Source organism: Rhinolophus sinicus, linkage group LG01 (assembly GCF_036562045.2).
Source record: "Rhinolophus sinicus isolate RSC01 linkage group LG01, ASM3656204v1, whole genome shotgun sequence".
In the NCBI taxonomy this organism is placed as follows: Eukaryota; Metazoa; Chordata; class Mammalia; order Chiroptera; family Rhinolophidae; genus Rhinolophus; species Rhinolophus sinicus.
Window position 1 is genome coordinate 68,435,043 of NC_133751.1, and position 18,326 is coordinate 68,453,368.

Here is an 18,326-nt window from a genome sequence, read left to right on the forward strand (position 1 = left end):
TTAAACTACTTTAAAAACAGTTGCTTTCATGAAAACAGTGTGGTATACACAGCTACACTCATAGAGAAAGCAACTCAATGATTACAGAAAAAATGTGCTTAGGCTATTGGACTCCTACTTTAAGGATAAAAAGTAAATGTAATTTACAAGTAAGATTCCTATAGTCACAAATTGTAGGGTTTCCCCCATGTTTCTGAAAGATTAAAAAAAAAAAAACCCTGCTGTCGATGGGGAAAAATCCAGATTAGCGCAGGCAACCATCTGATCTAATGAGTCATCGGTCTCCCACACACACTGCAGAACTCTGCAGTGGCAAATCACAACACCGGAGGCCCATTATTTTTCCTTCCCTTTCACAAGGTCCACTCTAAACTGCTAATGATTAATGCACTATACCCAGTAACACCATCATCCAGAAATAATTCTCTTTACTACTAGTCTTAGATGATACGGCTGTGGTGGGTAAGGGTGAGGTATTATATAAAAGCTAAATACCAAGGTTCCAAGACAGTATTTATTTACGTACTTCTTGACACTGAAGTATATTATTTTACTGTAACAATTAAAAAGTACATTCTATACAATTGATTAAGGACTATCTTTGAAAAGACCCTGTTTCCCTGAAAATAAGACCTAGCCGGACAATCAGCTCTAATGCGTCTTTTGGGGCAAAAATTCATATAAGACCTGGTCTTATATTAATCAAATACGTACCCCTACTGGAATAAAAACCCAGTCTTATATTAATTTTTGCCCCAAAAGATGCATTAGAGCTGATTGTTCGGCTAGGTCTTATTTTCGGGGAAACACGGTAGTAGATAAAAAATGAAGAAGAATCTTGTTGATTACAATCAAATACTTATTTTCATACACAGTTTATCTTCTTAAAAAAAGACATCATGAATCTTTTTAATATTCTTAAGCTTAGTCATAAAATTATAGAATAGGTAGAATTCCAGTTAATAACATTACCTTCTATTTATACAGTATTAAAGCATTTTGTGAAGCACTTTGGTATTCATTTTATTTAATCTACCTACCTAGCAACCCCATTAGAAAGGCTCATATGGCAGGCTACTGATGAAGCATAACTAGTTCCCCATTTTTTCCCTGTCAACAAAACCCTAACCCGGTTCAAATTTTGATAAGCCCACCAAAGTAATTTCAGTTCCGTTGCCAATGACTGGTTTGGAAATGAGCATGTAATAATGTTCAGACCATGAAGAGGTGAAGCGAAGTCTGTTGGGGAGCTCCTGGGAATGATTTCTTTGCCCTTTTAAAAGATACAGGCCATGAGAAACACTTTTTCTCCCCATGGATGGGTCATCTGCATGGGACATGCAGCCATCTTGGGACAATGAAGGAAGCTAATCTACGCAGACAGGCCACCTTGCTAAGTAAGGACAGCAAAATACAAAGAGGAAAGCATCTGGGTCCCTGTTGCCTTTACTGGTCCACTGAACCAACAATGCAAAAGGAGAGCGTTTCAAGAATACTTTCATATGTAAACATATTTCATAGTTCTATTAAAAATGAGTAGATTAAAAGGTTAAGAATAAAGGCAAACATAAGGTCATTATTTAAATAGTTCACAAAAATTACGGTGATGGACTACAAGGAAATGTACAGTCAAAACTGGGAATCAAAGAGTAGAGACATACACAAGATTCACAAATGGCAAACTGAACTAATGGAATCAGGAAGTATGTACCCCTACTGGAATAAAAACTTTTGAGAACATGCACGCATACACCCCTCCATTTCAACCTCATACCAAAACAAAGGCATTCCTGTAAAAGAAATAGTAAAGAAAAAAAGCAAGGGTGGACACTTAAGCTGGGAACAGAATTCAAATTGTATCAGCTACATATGCTTATGGTTTGTTGCCAGGCTTGTCCATAAACTATTTTTATAGCACTTCTAGAAATAAACAATCATAGGTTCCTCTTCAAATTTTTACAAATAAAACTGTGCAAAACCCAAAGTTTTAACCAGAATAACAAAATGCTATATTTAGTATGTAAGTTCTACAGTATGAATTTATAGGCTAGAAGCCTATGAGCAAAGGTAAAACTATTATGTGAACAGACTCAAGTATCCCTACCTTCAAGAAGCATATTTATCATGTTCTTACCCATTCACTTCCACATAGCATAGTGCTTTGCACAGCAGTAACTCAATAAAATGTTCTGAAATTTAAAATAAATAATATCAACTACTATTTGTTAATCACATATCACACTCCAGGCATTATGTTAAAAAATGGACACATCCCATTTAACCCTTAACAACAGTGCTATGAGGTAGGTGTTGTTTGATTAAGAAATAGATTTTGAGCCTTAAGCTACCCACTCACGATGACACAGCTATAGAGTGGAGAAGCCTGATTTAGTCTGATTTTTAACACCCAGGTATTTAGTAACAAATAATTCAAAAGACCCTATTTCAGCCAGTAGCTTTAACATTTATTACCTTTCTTTTTAACCAGGGATGCCTCTTTTCCATTAATAACTGACTGTATGTTAGAATAAAATGAATAATATGCAGACAAAAGAGAGAAGGTGAAAAAAGGTGACATAACAGATCATTCACAAACTAAACAACCAAGAATCGACTGTTCCTAGAATACTGATCTCCTAAAGAACGAAGACTTAAAGAACAATGAATAATGCTGTATTTTATTAATGCCTAGCTTTATAACACAAACATAAACAATTATAATAGGAAAAAAATATCAATGTAACTACAAAGTAAATGGGCACAGTTGGGACTAATAAGAATATTAATGAAAACGAACCCAATACAATGTTGCTACCAGGAATAGTTAGTGGAAAATTTCTGGCTAACAGACTGTTATAAATTTGGAACAATGAAGCTAGCTAAAACAGTATCTGCATAAGAAAGTCCTCAGATTTTTCTTATTTCTTAGATAAAACTTAATAAACTGGAGTAAAATGTTATACTAAAGCTAACAGTACTACCCCATAAGACTTTTGAATTTTTAGACTATTTTCTTGATTTCAGACTACAAAGAAAAAATAAGTCACTGACTTATATCTTAAATTACAAGTATATAAATAGTCAAGAAAATAACCAAAAGATACAAACAGTAAAGAAAGTATTTGTTACATACTTTTCCTTAAAATTTATTTTCAGAATATGCTTATAATTTAAAAAACATCTAAGGGAAAGTCTCAACACTTCAATATTGACTGTTATTACTTCCTCACAAACAATTTTTTTACATAAGTGTAATCGATACTATAACTTTATATATTGTTATTTGTATCATCTTCAACTCTGTAATATTCCATTAAATAGATACCATAGTTTATTTAATCTCTTTACTGGGTACCTAGATGGCTTCCCATTTTTTAAAAGCTATTTTTATTTTTTATACTTTGCTAGTATACTTTCACTCATTTTAACTTAGTGACTAGATAAAGCCAAGGCAAGGCAACCAACTAGGGATCCATAAGGAAACCCTATGCTGATGTTTCACAAGAGCAATTCTTACACACACACACACACACCTACCTAGAAGTAATACCGTATTTCATGTAATCTAAGGTACCATCAATTGTAACATACTGCTTTATTTGATGTACTATTATGAAAAAAAATGGACAAATTAAACTATGGCACTCCAGAAACTTCAGGATAAACATGAATTTCAAAGCTGTTAAAATGTAAAAACAAAAAGTATGTCCTAGAAACAGTAATATATGCTATTAGAACTAAATACAGTATAATAATATTTATATATAAGAAGATCAGATTTGCCAACCTTCCCTAGAATAAAGACCTAAGAAATAAGAAAACAAAAGATCTCTGAAGCTGTTGAAATGACAGTCTCAAACTTTCTGCACATTGCAAGAGACCTTTGTATATACAGTCTTATTGACTCAATCAATTTATGCACAATTAAAATTTAATATTTTAGGCCACTGCATATTTAAAGCAACAAATCATTAGAGAGCTACAGTCTTAAGAATAAATAGGTAGTAGACAACAAAAAGCAGCTATAAATTGATTAATGGTCATAAGAATGACCTACAAACATCAAGGAAAGGTCAATTTAGGTTTATTAATTTGTAAGGAATATGGGAAGCAATTTGACAATATGCAACAAGGCCCTTAAAAATGTTCAGACCCTTTGATCGGTAAATTGTATTTATATGCAAATATATTTGACATATGGGTAAGGATTTCTTTATATATGTGCTTATTTTAAAACTATATTGAAAAACTACACCTTTAAAATCTAATGATGATAACAAAATGAAGTATAAGTTTATTTGAAATCCCACAATCTCCACCGTCCAAAAAGCATATTTAATAATAGTATCCAAATTTCTTATATTAAACGGTCTGCGACTCCAAGCTCACAGTGCCACGCACTATCCTAGTAAATTTCTTCTGAGAGAATCCTTCACCTTCGTGGCCTCGGAGCACTGCACTGGGTGTTTGGCTTTTCGACAGACTTTTCTCAGGCAAACTCCCCTGGAAGCGACTTTCCCAATTAAAAAAAAAGCTAGTAGTCATGCATGCATATCCCCTCCAAAAGTAATCAACCTAGAAATTTTATGACTACTAAAAGAAATAAAGCCATTGCTCAAAATACTTAGAAACTTGTCTTTAAAAATGCCTACAATTACCATATCACTCTTTTGAATGTGAATGAGAACTTTTCTTGATTCTTTGTCAAGAAAACATCATGAGCAGGCAAACTGGCCAAACGTAAGCAATGCGTATACTTGAGACGGATGCACTACGCACAAGTCAGCATCGACAGGGTTGCAGTAAAACTGCTATTACATTTGTATTACAAAATGATATTTACACATTCAAATGGATCTAGCCTGTCATTTATTTCATGGATGGAAGAGAAGAGAAAGAAGGTTCACAAACTATGCAAAGGCATATTAACCCAATGCTTAAAAGAAAGCATCACCATAAATAGGTTCACGTCTAACTCAGGAATCCATAAAATTTCTGGAATGAAAATATGACCTAAAGCATAAACTAGGGACAAGTGGAAAGGAATTCTGCCTAATATAGGTGAAAAAACACTTTACAACGTGGTTTTAAAACTATAACTAGTCACGTTTTCAATTCAGAAAGCAAGAAATAGGCATTTCTAACAGTTTGCCTCGTATTCTATGTATAATAACAACTAGGATTTATTTAAATAAATTGGCTGTGGGGAGAGGAGAAGGATTTAATCACTGATGGAGGTTTTCAATAGTATGGTTTGCTAAGGAATTAATTTCCAGTTCCTCTGGAATGCCTTCACAGTCTTCAATATTGCTCCTTCATAGCACTTGTCACGAAACCATGAATGGAGTTTCTTAATGCCTGTCTCCATTGCTAAACTGTAAGTGTCAGGAAAACTGGGACCACATCTGCGTTGTTCATTGAATATGTAGTAAATTATATAGTAAAGTGCCTTGACACATAGTAGGCAATTACTACATATTGCCCAGTGACAGTACTGGCAAAGGTGTGTAGGAAATAGGCACTCCCATTCACTGAGTGAAAATTGATACAACCCCTCTGAAGTGCTCTGAATATACATTTTGGCCTAATGCCCAAACTCAATATTTTAAAACTCAGTATTTACCTGAGGCCAAAGCTGAAGCCAAATATTACCATCGTAGAATAACCTTCTGATATAAAAGAATAAAAGTTTTGTTAAAAATGTTACAATTTTAGTGGTTATTTTGTTTCATGTTATCAATGCTAGAACACCAAATAATTCTACAAAGAATAGTAAGCTCTCCTATTATTCTGTCTCTGGTATTATTATGTAAAATTTTACAAACATATACAATCTCAAAAAGGCTATGCAACCACACACATGGACAACTGACTTTTGATAAATGTGCAAAGGCAATTCAGTGGAGAAAGTACAGTTTTTTAACAAGTGGTGGCAGAATAAATGTATACATGCAAAAAAGGGTACTTCAATCCACACCTTGCACCACATACAAAAATAAACTAAAAATGGATGGTAGACCTAAATGTAAAACCTAAAATTTTATTATAAAACTGCCTTTGTGACCTTGGATTAGATAGATTTATTAGATATAGCACTGAAAGCACAAATCATAAAAGAACAGATTGATAAATTGTACTTCACGAAAATGCTCCACGTCACACTTCACTTCTGTTTTCTTCAAAAACATTACTAGAACAAAGACAAGTTACAGACGGCGAAAATCTTTGCAAGGCATAAATCTGATAAAGAGCTTACATCTAGAATACATAAAGAATTCGCAAAACTCAATAGGAAAACAACACAATTAAAATGATGGACAAAAGATTTGAATGTATACTTCACCAAAAATACATGAATGGCAAATAACTACATGAAAAAATGCTTAACATCATTAGGAAAATGTAAGTTAAAACAATGAAATGCCACTCCACATCTAGAATAGCTAAAATTTTAAAAGAGTTACTGAAGAAGTGTTGGTAAGGATGTAGAACTCTCATATGAGGGTGTGATCAAACAATACGGTGAATGCTTAAATAAAAAAAAGTTACTACAGTAAAAGACACATTGTCATTAATCCTCCTCACAGTACTCCCTTTGCTTCAAACACACATATCCCATCATTCTTGCTACTTTCTGAAGCAGTTCTGGAAGTCCTCTTTCCTGAGTGTCTTTAGTTGCACTGTCATGGCTGCCGTGATGACCTGAATCAATTTAAAATGTTTACCTTTCATGGTCATTTTGACTTTGGGGAAGAGCCAGAAGTCACATGGTGCCAGATCTAGTGAAAAACGTGGATGTAGACACACTGTAATGTTTTTGACAGAATCGCTGTATCAGAAGCAATGTGTGACACAGTGTTGTCATGATGGAGGATGATTTATGGCACACTTTAAAACACACCTTCTCTCAGCCATACCTCATACCCAACTGCACTAAACAAGGTGAAACTTTTCACACACCGTGACTAAGGTTCGACACACCGCTTGCCGTATTGAAGTCCCTGCCTTTCTGTTGGATGGCACTTGGTATTTTGTGATCACAATGGAAAGGCTCCGTGTCACACATCGCTTCTGGTACAGCAATTTCTGTCAAATAAAAACATTATGGTTTGTCCTCATTTACCTTATTCACCAGATCTGGCACCATGTGACTTCTGGCTCTTCCCCAAAGTCAAAATGACCATGAAAGGTAAACATTTTAAATTGATTCAGGTCATTGCGGCAGCCATGACAGCGCAACTCAAGACACTCACAAAAGAGGACTTCCAGAACTGCTTTAAGAAAGTGGCAAAAACGATGGGATAAGTGTGTTCAAAGTGAAGGGGAGTACTTTGAGGGGGATTAATGGCAATGTGTCTTTTATTGTAATAAATTTTTTTAAACATTCACTGTATTTTTTGATCACACCTCATAGTAATGTACACTGCTAGTAGTAATGTAAAATGGTATAACCACTTTGAAAAACAATTTGTAGTTTCTTATAAAGATAAACATACACCTACCATATGATCCAGGCATTCTTGGCATTTACCCATGAGAAACGAATGTTATGTCCAAACGAAGACTTTCATATGAATGTTCATAGCACCTTTATTTCTTATAGCCAAAGTGGAAACACAACCCAACGTCCATCAACAAGTGAATGGACAAATTGTGGTATATCCATACAATGAAGTAATACTCAGCAAGAAAAAGAAAATGAATCCTTAAAATGTAACAACCTGGAATAATCTCAATATAATTATGTTAAGTAAAAGGCAGACAGAAAAAAAATGGTTCCATTTATGTAAAATTCTAGAAAATGCAAACTAGCCTGTAGTGATGGGAAACAAATCAATGGTTGCTTGGGGACAGGCAGTAGGGAGGAATGGAAGGGATTGCAAAGAGGCACAAGGAAACTTCTTTTGGAGGAAATTGATATGTTCACTATATTGATTGCTGTAATGGTTCCACGGATGTACACATACCTCAAAACATCAAACTGTATACTTTAAATAGTGCAGTTAATTATACCTCAATAAACTCATTTTTAAAAAGTACAAAGTACTGGCAATATGACTCTGTACAGGCATAATGTTTACATGGAATATATTATATTCACTTTTGTTTTTACTTGTCAAATAATAGATGTAAGACTGCATGGCTTATGAGGCTGATAAGAGGACCTTAACCCTAGAAACACTGTAGGGGGAAACAGTTGAAAACAACCAGACAGGTTTTTGTCTGTTTGTTTAGAATGAATTTATGTGGCTCTTGATAAAGATGTGTGGGCACCCTCTCGTCCTGTCAAGTTCAGCAAATCCTGGGAATTGAGTCCCTTAACAGCTCAGGAGTATGTAAGTCAGACATACCTCTGAAATACTTACTCATCTGTTTTCAGACCAGGGCTTAATGGCAGTATCTTGGGTGAAGATTTAAGAAAACCTTAACCCTGTCTTGAATAAACTTTTGAGCCATGAGGCACAGACGCGTTTGTCTTCCAAGACTCAGGCTAATATTTTGGATATCAAAGTTGTTATAGTTCAGCGACTCATTTGGAGGGTGGAGGTAGAATTGTCTGCTGTTTTACACTGCTTTAATTTGAGGGAGAAATAGTCCACAATAAAGAACTGACAGTCTGTTTATCTCTGCCTATTTAGAGTTACTTCACCCACCTTCCTTATCCAACAGTATCTTTGAGTAAGGATGAGATCATACTTCACACACCCAAACACACACACACACACACACACACACACACACACACACTGAACAATAAAGGTACTATTAATCTACATTCAAGCACCATAGATACATTAAGCTTGGACCTGAGCAAATTTCTGTATTTTAAGTGTATGTTTTGGATCACACTGAAGAGTTTGGTGGCAGTCAGATTGCTTTGTGAATTATACTTTTTTTTTTCCTTTCTTGAAACAAATGAAATAGAGGACACTGAAAGGATGTTACATTCAAAAGAATTTGTGGATCTTGTAACTCATCCGAATAAACCCCTGCACCTCCTAATTCTGCATTACCTAAGACTAGGACCTATCGATTATTGAAAACCCATTTTTTCACAAGATATAGTTATTCCTATATGTAGCTAGTTATCACACTCTCAATGTTCATAGTAATTGGAAATCTGATTCCTTATATATTTGAAAGCTCTTATATAATTGTTTTAGTACATAAAATCAGCAACTTTCATAATTAATAACAATTGTAGCATTTTACTCTTTCAATAATATACATTCATTCAAACTTCAATTGACAGAACTTCAATGTATAAATCACACAAGGACCATTTCAAGTTATATCTAGAATGTTTGCCATTACTTGAAAGTAAGATGATCTTGTTCTTACACTGACGTTGTTACACTGATTCAATATAACGGTAACCTATACTAGCACATGATGGTAGATCACACATAATTCAGGGATACCAGAAATGTGAAAGGCATTCAGCTATTCAGCTTCCCAAAGACTCAAGTTAAACAACAGATTTCTGCAAAATACTGAGGACAACTATGAACTTCAGTGAATCCCTAAATTGGAGAGTAATTTGGCAATACCCACCAAAATTCAAAATTTACATATCCTTTGACACAGCTCTTCCATTTTTTAGGAATTTACTTTATGTGTACAAAATGTCCTACTAACAAATATTCATTATAGCACTGTTTCTTACAGCAATAGACTGGGATGTCCATTAATATGGAGGCTAGTAAAATAACTTGTGGTAGTGTGAGAGGCTGTATATTTGGTAATATTAAGATCGCAATTCTCTGAGACTCCCTGGGTTCAAATCCCAAGTCCTATTACTACTATGAGCTGTGTGACTGTTGGGCATTTAACTACCCATGCCTCATTTGTTAAACTGGAATAAAAATAGTTCCTATTTCAGAAGGTTGTGAGGCTTCCATGAGTTAATACAACTAAAGTATTAAGAAAAGTGCCTGAATCAGGAATAAACTCTCGATAAATGTTACATATGATGATGATGGTACATTAGCACACTTGAATACTAGACTATTATTACACAGAAGAGGCAGTTTTAACTGCATCATTGTGGAAAGATCTCCAGGGTAACATTGGTAAGTAGAAAATGTGAGGTCCAGAATTAACATGACAAAGTGCTACCTTCATGAACAAATACATGGGGGGGGGAAAGATGGAGAGAGAGGAAGAAAACACACACATATGAATATATAATTTTTATTGCACTTGTGCATTATCCATTCAACTTAATTAAAAATCTTGTTGAGTGATTCAATGAGTGTTGAAACAAGCCAAGCAATAAAACTATGATATATACCTAGGTATATAGGTATACTTACTATACAAAGAGTATAGTAATGAAATACTAATGGCAAATATTTATATAGCTCTTATTATGTGCCAGTTATTCTAATCATTTTTCTTATATTATTCACATAATACTCACAGCACTTAATGAAGTAAATACATATGCTTATTATCCTAATTTTAAAGCTGAGAAAAATGCAATACAGAAGGAAGTAACTTCACCAAAGTCAAACTGCTAGGAAGTGGCAGAGCGAGGATTTGATCCAGAGGGGTTGATTCCAGCACTTACACCCTTAACCTCCTTGTTGTATTGTCGCTCAATACGACTCTAAAATTATTTTATTCACATGTATCCCAACTCTTTTCAGAAAGAATTCGTACAGCTTACTATGAAGAACATATATACAATTAAGTTAATTAAATTGGTAATGAAAAGGGAAAACAAAAATTATCAACATGAGAAACAAATACAGATGCTTGAAACATGCAATGAATCCAGCTCTAAAGCATCTGTCATTTTCTATTATGACTTTGAATGATGTATTACCTTCGGACTCTTAAAAGGACCGAAGTCAAGTATTAAATAATAATCAACTTTTAATCTTGCTTCTTTACATTCTTATTTGAAGCTTTCTTAAGGAGAGTTGATCTTGCATCTAGCATTTTGTTCACCAAAACCTAAATGTGAATTTTTCCTTATACCGTTTGCCATATGATTAAGTCAGGTGACAGACCCCAAACTTGTGTAATATGTTCTATATCTCCAAAGCAAAAGCAATCCTGGAGGACTTAACGTCCACACTAAAAATAAAATGTATATTTGTAACCCTACCTGTAATGTCTATCATTTTGTGTACATTTTTTAATTAAAAATTCTTATTGGGTGCCCAAGAGTTATCACATATTCAAAATTAAGGAGAATTTATGGACTTATCAGGAAAATTAATCCACTTTCCCCTCAGATACCTAAGTAATTAAGACCAAAAAAAATTCAGACAATTATCATTCCTGGCCATTTCAAATGGTATTTTTCCTTTAGTTAATTCCTTCTTTGTCCTATCAGATCTTTTTCTAATTACAGAAACACTACATGTTGATTGTAAAAATAAGGACATGTAATGTAAGATAGAAAAGTGTAAGGAAGAAAGTAAAGTCATCCACATACCCATCCAATTACTCTGAGATAACTAGTAAACATTTTGGTGAGTATTCTTCCCTGCAATTCATTTTGTACAGACACGCACAAACATGTACTTTTACATGCATATGTTACTGCAAATACCCTGCCCTTTTTCTTTCTTTCATTTTCTCCTTCCAATGTGGACAATCAAAAAAAGCATATACAAAACTCACGGTATTTAACTGTTTTACAAAAATGGGATCTCATTATATACATTTTTCTAAACTTTGCCTTTCTCATTTAAGATACACAATGGAAAACCTTTTAGGATGTATTTGGAAATCCTTTCAACTCACCGGTATGGATTTTAACTCCTATTTTTAATTGATCTAAAAAACATTCCATAATATGCCTATGCTATAATTTGTATATCAACACCCAAGTTGACAGGCAATCCCTTTGTTTTTAGATTTTTGCTACTACAAATACTGCTGGAACAACATTCATGTAAAAACTGCTTTATTAACAGGTACTTTTATTTCTAGGGAAAAGATTCCATAGAGGGGAACTGCTGGATGGAAGAATATGGATTTTCAATACTAACAGATACCGTTTGATTGTTTTCTAAAAATGCTGTAACTATTTACATCCCCACTAGCATCTAATGAGGAAATCTTTTACTGCACATCACTGCTAGTAGGTTTATCACTTAATTTTTCCAAGTCAAAAAAGAATATTTTATTGTTATTATATTGACTACTAGTGAGATTACACATCTTTTCGTAAGTTTGTTGTCTGGATTTCTCTTCTGTGAAGTTCTGGTCATATGTTTTATCCATGTTTTGATTGTGCGCACTTTTTCTTATCAGTAATAGTTCTTACTATGTACCTTTTGTCTTTTATTTTTGCCATTGAAAAATTCTTCATTTCTATGTAGTCTCACATATTTACTTTTATGACTTTTAGATTTCCCATCTTGGTTTAAAAGGCCACATCGCTACATCTAGATTGCATGTATAAAGAGATTTAGGAGATTCATATTTTAAATGTTTTATTGTTTATATTTAAGCTTTTCATCATCTGAAATTGGTTTCTGCATATGCTATAGAAAGTACTGACTCAATTTTATTTTCTTCTAGCAGACAAGTTATGTCAGTTTGCTATATATATATGTACCTTTATTTCCCATTGAATTAAAATATCACTGTGTCATGTATTCAATTCCTTTACATGCTTGAATTTACTTCTGCTTTTTAAAATTCTGCTGCACTTACATAAGCCTAAAAATATATCGTATCTATAAAATTAAAAAACTTGTTCAGTTACCTGGATAAGTCAAAACATTTTCACCTAAGATATCCAAGTAATTAAGAAGAAATCATTATGCAAATATCCTAATGCTCCACATCAAATTAAAAAAATTTTGTTGCCCAAAGGAATGACTATTAACTGTAGAAAAATAAAATATACATAAGTTATAATTATAAATTTTAAATCTTTCTTTAATCTCCTAATCTTGAGATAATTACATTTTTTGATTAATTTCCTTCCATCTTTTCAAATATGTACATACAATCACTACTATATATAGTTCTTCATCATGCTCATTCCTCAATTTTGTAAGTATTTTCTAATTTAGTCTTCTCTATTTTGCTTTTAAGTAAACACTTTAAAAAATTAAACTAAGAAATACCTAAAACAAAGTCTGGTTGTTTTTCACTGCTCAAGCACATCTGGAGTTCTTCTGCATCTTATCATGAATTACCCATTGTATTTTCAATGAAATAAGCTTAATTATTTTTCAGAAAAGAAACCAAACACGGGATGTTGTAGGTATAATTTTTTAAAAGGTTTATCACTGAAAGAACAATAGTTTCTACAGGTAGCATTAAGATTAAAAGTGAAAATGTTCTTGTAGTAAGCTAGTCATAATATTGATACCAGAAAAAAATAGCAAAAAAAATCATAGGTTAATTCTGAAAACACCTATGAAATACCATCAATTTTTAAAAACTGACTAACTGCACTTGTGAAATTTATTAAATAGAGCTAACTATGAACAAATATAAAGGGGAGTTCCAAATAATCATTAGGTAAATTTATTCACAGTAACTAATTTTGAAGACTAGTTTAATAGTTTCTGGTAAAAATAAAGATTTATGACCATGAAAATATACATCTATTTCAGCTGTCTTTATAAATACACACATTCTCTCCATCTATATTATATACCTTACGTTTACTATGTACATAATATATACTATATATAAAATAATATTTATATAAACCAAAGTCACAATATTAAAATAAGGGAATAGTAAAACTTAAAGTTTCTACAGAAAGAAATTAAATAGAAAACATTGACCACAATTTATTTCACTATAATAGAGACCTTGACATTAAAGAGAATATTCAATAATCTCTTAATAAAATCTTTTGTTAGAACAAATGAGTAATAATTTTTTTCAGGATTAAGGTGAAACATAAACTCATGATAGCTATACTTCAATTACTGCTTAATTTACTGATATTTTCCAATACAAAACCACTAATCCTGTGATTCATCTCACTCTAGAAGGGAAAAATTTTATTCTAGTTCATGTCTGCATTTGTTCTCTACATTCCTGTCTACTTCATATGAAGATAAAAATAAGATATAAAAACATTTTTAAAAAGTATGTATCACCTAAGAACAAAATCATATTATCATATGTAATCAGTGTACCACTATCACACCCAAGAAATTTAAAACTGGTTTATTATTACTTAATAAACAGTCCATATACCAAATTCAAAACAAAAAAAATTTAATTAAAAGGCAAAAATTTTAAACATAAGCATAAACTCAATAGTTCCTGTTCTACAGGTTTGTACAATTTTAATATATTTCTATAATCCATTGTAGGGATAATAATTTAGAAATAGCACAACTACCTCCTTAAATTGATTCTACATACTAATGATCCTAAGCTTTGGAAACTCTTTTTATAGAAAATATTGTCACTGCAGTTGCCAAAATAATGGGCTTTATACTGGTATTTATCAGCTCCTAATATAAATGTTTTAGAATCTTTGCTAAGGTACACTTTTCTTACTCCTCTATTTTTTTGCAATAGCCTCATTTCAAATTCTACTCCTTTCTTTATGCCCTAAACCTGTTAACTCAATTTTATAGGATGTCTTAAGTGTCCCTAAGTTTCCTTTACAAAGTATGTACTAGGTATTCTGCATTCATGAGCTAATTTAATAGCACTTATGGGATAGATTTAAACATGAGGAAATTTAACCTTAGATTAAGTAAACTGTCCAAGGTCAGAAAGCTTAAGTGGTAGGGCCAGAACTTGAACCCAGGTCTATGATTGGGAAATCTATTCTGGTCAAGTCTGTACTACATTGCTTTAAATACCACTTAGCTTTTAAATTAGGTTATCTATAGTTTAACCTTACTTGAATTCACAATACCCTTAAAAAGAAGGTTCCAAAGAATAAAACCCTAAGCTCCCACCCCAACTTAACTTAAAAGAGCCTGTAACTAAAGTGGCAGAGCTGAATGATGGTCCTTTGACTTTTAGTCTAGTGCTAGCTACATCACTTGGTGCCTGTACAGAGCCATTTTTTCATTAAGTACAACTCACTCCCCTTCCTTTCAATATCATCCAGATATGTTGTAAACATATATGTAAACACGTTATGAAAATAAGTTGGTCACCGCATTAATAAAGTCCATCTGAGGTGTATATCTATTCTGTGGACCATGATTTGGATGGTTATTATTATCGATTTATATTAGAAAGCTAATACTTTGTGCAAAACCTTAGGAGAAGCTGTGATCTTCAAGAGCTTTAAAAGTAGTTTAACCTCCTGGTCCAACTGTCAAACACTCATTCAATAAACAGTTTACTGAGTACCTAGCAGGTACTTCAGCATCCGGGTGCTGAAGACAACAGTAAAGATGCTGTCCTTGAACTCCTAGGAGCTTTAGGGTTTACTAAGGAACAGCCCAGAAAAGAGTAATTAAATACACTGTCCTAAAAGTGAAAAGAGGAATAGAAAGTATTGTGTAGTAGTCTAATGGACTGAGTGGCTTTCTGCACATAGGGAAAGAAAGCACTCTTGGTGGTGGTGATAATCTATACAGGCAGTAAAATGTGAGACCTCAGAGTAAGCACACAAGAGATACCGGGGACCCTAACACAAAAACCCTTGTATACCACTTAATATTGGACTACAGCACAACTCCCTAATGAACATTAACATTTCTAGATGGAATAGTCATAAACGAATGAAGCTAGTCTAACAAATGGCTTTGAAGCTTCAAATTACTTGTGTGTGTGCATGCATGTGTAAACTGTATATAATGTCACACCTTTTTTCATTTAACTTTAACAGCAATTTAGTCACCAATTACTGCTGCTAATCTTTCAGATTTCATTAGTGGTCTAAGTTACAGCTTTCATAGGTTCCCTAAAATTGGGGGAATTGTTAAGTAAAACTGCGGAGTCATTCAACCTCTTTCATACTGATATACCCTCCCCCTCCCCACCCCCACCAAAGTACTCACTGCTTTTTAGCTGGTTTTCTCTTTCCCATTTTGGTCTCACCCAGACAAGACTGGTTTGAACCTATAAGACACTTAAGCAATTTATCTAATTTGGTGGAATGTCACTGCAGGAGGAGAAATCTTGTTAAACTGCTATTACTCTAGAATTTAACTTTTTGTTCCCCTTAGCAAAATAAGACCAGTTTATTGTAGAGAAGTTGGAAGATACAGAAAAACAGAAATAAGTCACGTCCACCACTCAAAGATGATTCCATCTTTCTCATTTTTCAGCTGTCTTTTCAATGAATTCTTCAACTACACTGGTTAGAAAACTACAAGGTTTAACTGAGAATATGACTTTTCAGAGTAAAAAATTATATTTTAAAATCAAATTTGTAATTTCTGCCAGACCTTTCAATTCAAAAGAACCAAGGGACTTTCTAAGTTTGCAGTATAAATAAAAGAGTTTAAACACCAAACTGAAAAACACTCTTCCCTAAAGCACATTGTTTGGTGTCAAAACATTGGTTACTATACTGCAAACGAAATGGAAGTACAATGGGTTGGGCAAAAACCTGAGCAAAATAATTTCTGTATTTTCACAAAATACTATTCATCAAAACTTGAAGCCGTCACCTGAAGTTTTACAAATGGGGAAAGCTAAGGAGGGACGCAAGCACTACTTAAATTTACCAATGGTTAAGGAATTGACTGGGAGTAGCAATTAAGTGGGGCTTTAAGGAAAAACGGCAAAAGAGGATGTCAAAGGCATAAAATATGAAGTCAGCAATATCTCGACTTAACCTCCTTTTCCTTTAAATATATGGTCAAACACATTTGGTTTAATCATACGCGTATGAGCCCAATTCGTTTCTGAAGAATTAGTTCCCTTTCAGTGAAAGCTAATCACTTGTCCATAAGCTAGCTTGGGTCTCTTGCATATCACGGCACCGCAACACCATCTTTAAACGCCTCCCCATTCAATCGAGACTGTCGTATTAACACCTCCAGTTTTGAAGCGAGTACATCTTTATCCTTTCAACTATCCTCTCCATTACTGCACCAGAAAATCAAAGAAAAGGCCTGCTTTCACCTTTCCAGTCCCATCCAAAGCGTGTGAACAGCTATGGAACGCCTCTCAAAGATATGAGATAAAAAGTCAGAATTACTGAGAAAGCACGTTTGGAAGTAGGCTTTACAGTGACTCCGCAGGGAGAAGCGACATCAGTGTCATTCTCTCCCAAGCCAGTCTCACCGGAGACGCCCGTGCCTCCAGGGTTTTTCTTACCTTCCCGCTCCCCAGCCCCAAGCTGAAGGTAAAGACCAGGGCCTCTGCCTAAGAATGGGCTTTGGGGATTGGGTCCTGGAGGCTATTGCAGACCCCGAGGAATGGCTGAACCAATCCCACCACCCGAAGCCCCAAAGACTCCGAATAGGGAACCAAATGGCCACACCCAATCCCAACCCTGAGAAAAGTGGACATCTCAACCCCAAGTTGCGGGGGTGAAAACAGTGGTGGAGCGGGGGGTCTGGAGAACTGAGCTCCTAGCCGATGCAACATGACAGCGGGGAGGAAGGCCGGATAAGCGGAGGCCGCCGTTCACACCTTCCCTATCGTCCTCCTCCCACCCCTCTCTTCCACCAGCCGCCGGTTACCCGTCGCTGCTCACCTGCCAGTGCGCGAGGTGCAGAAACTGTACAGATCACGGACCCACAGGCTCTGTCACTGAGGGAGGGGAAGTCTTCAGCTGCAGAGGCGGGGCGGGCCTGGGCAGTCACGTGACCCTAAGCTCCGCCCTGCCGTCGCCTGCCCGGCGCGCTACATATTGAAGATCTTCATTTTTCCGTATTGTTTGAACATCAGTTTTGTGCGATTAAATTTTAAGAAAAAAAAACCTCTCACAAAGATTATGGTGTAAAGTGAAACGTAGAAAGCGTGAGTGGAACGGGTTAAAAAAAAAAAAAAAATGCATTGCTAAGGAAGTGACGTTAACACCATGCTCCAGGGACCGGAAATGGCGATGAAGTTCCGACCCTCTGGCGCCCGCCGCTAAAATCCTAGGCTTGAAGGTTTGGGGTTATCATGTGATCTCAAAAGTTGAAACGTGTTGGACGGAAGCCAAATTACCCAGCCAATTGTTAATTACGTTTATCTGTCTTAAAAACACCTCATTTACTTGAGTTTTCCACAGACTTTTTTACTTTTAGAACACCCTTTATAAAATCTTACTAGGAGACAGCAGCATTTGAAGGTCATTAGGGAGACTACCAACCGGGAAGAACAGGGTCGGAAGAGATTGACGTGGGAGAGGTAAGGGAGGGGTGGAAAAATCCAGATTTTACCGCCAGGGCCTGCCGGGCAGGCCCCACAAATAGTGTCGT

General features: G+C 34.7%; 1 protein-coding gene across 2 annotated transcripts in view; it reads right to left on the minus strand.

The window, feature by feature from the left end:
• The window catches only part of ATP6V1A (ATPase H+ transporting V1 subunit A), a 50,895-nt gene extending 33,014 nt beyond the window's left edge, over positions 1-17,881 (minus strand). Inside the window, exons 1-2 of one of the 2 annotated variants that reach the window (XM_074331756.1) lie at positions 17,615-17,836; positions 15,966-16,036 (exon numbers count right to left, since the gene is read on the minus strand). The gene's annotated coding sequence lies outside the window, so the exon portion shown is untranslated. Of the gene's footprint in view, positions 1-15,965; positions 16,037-17,614 lie in introns of both variants that reach the window. The other variant, XM_019734820.2, reaches the window with a different exon arrangement.
• Between the last annotated feature and the right edge of the window lie 445 nt (positions 17,882-18,326).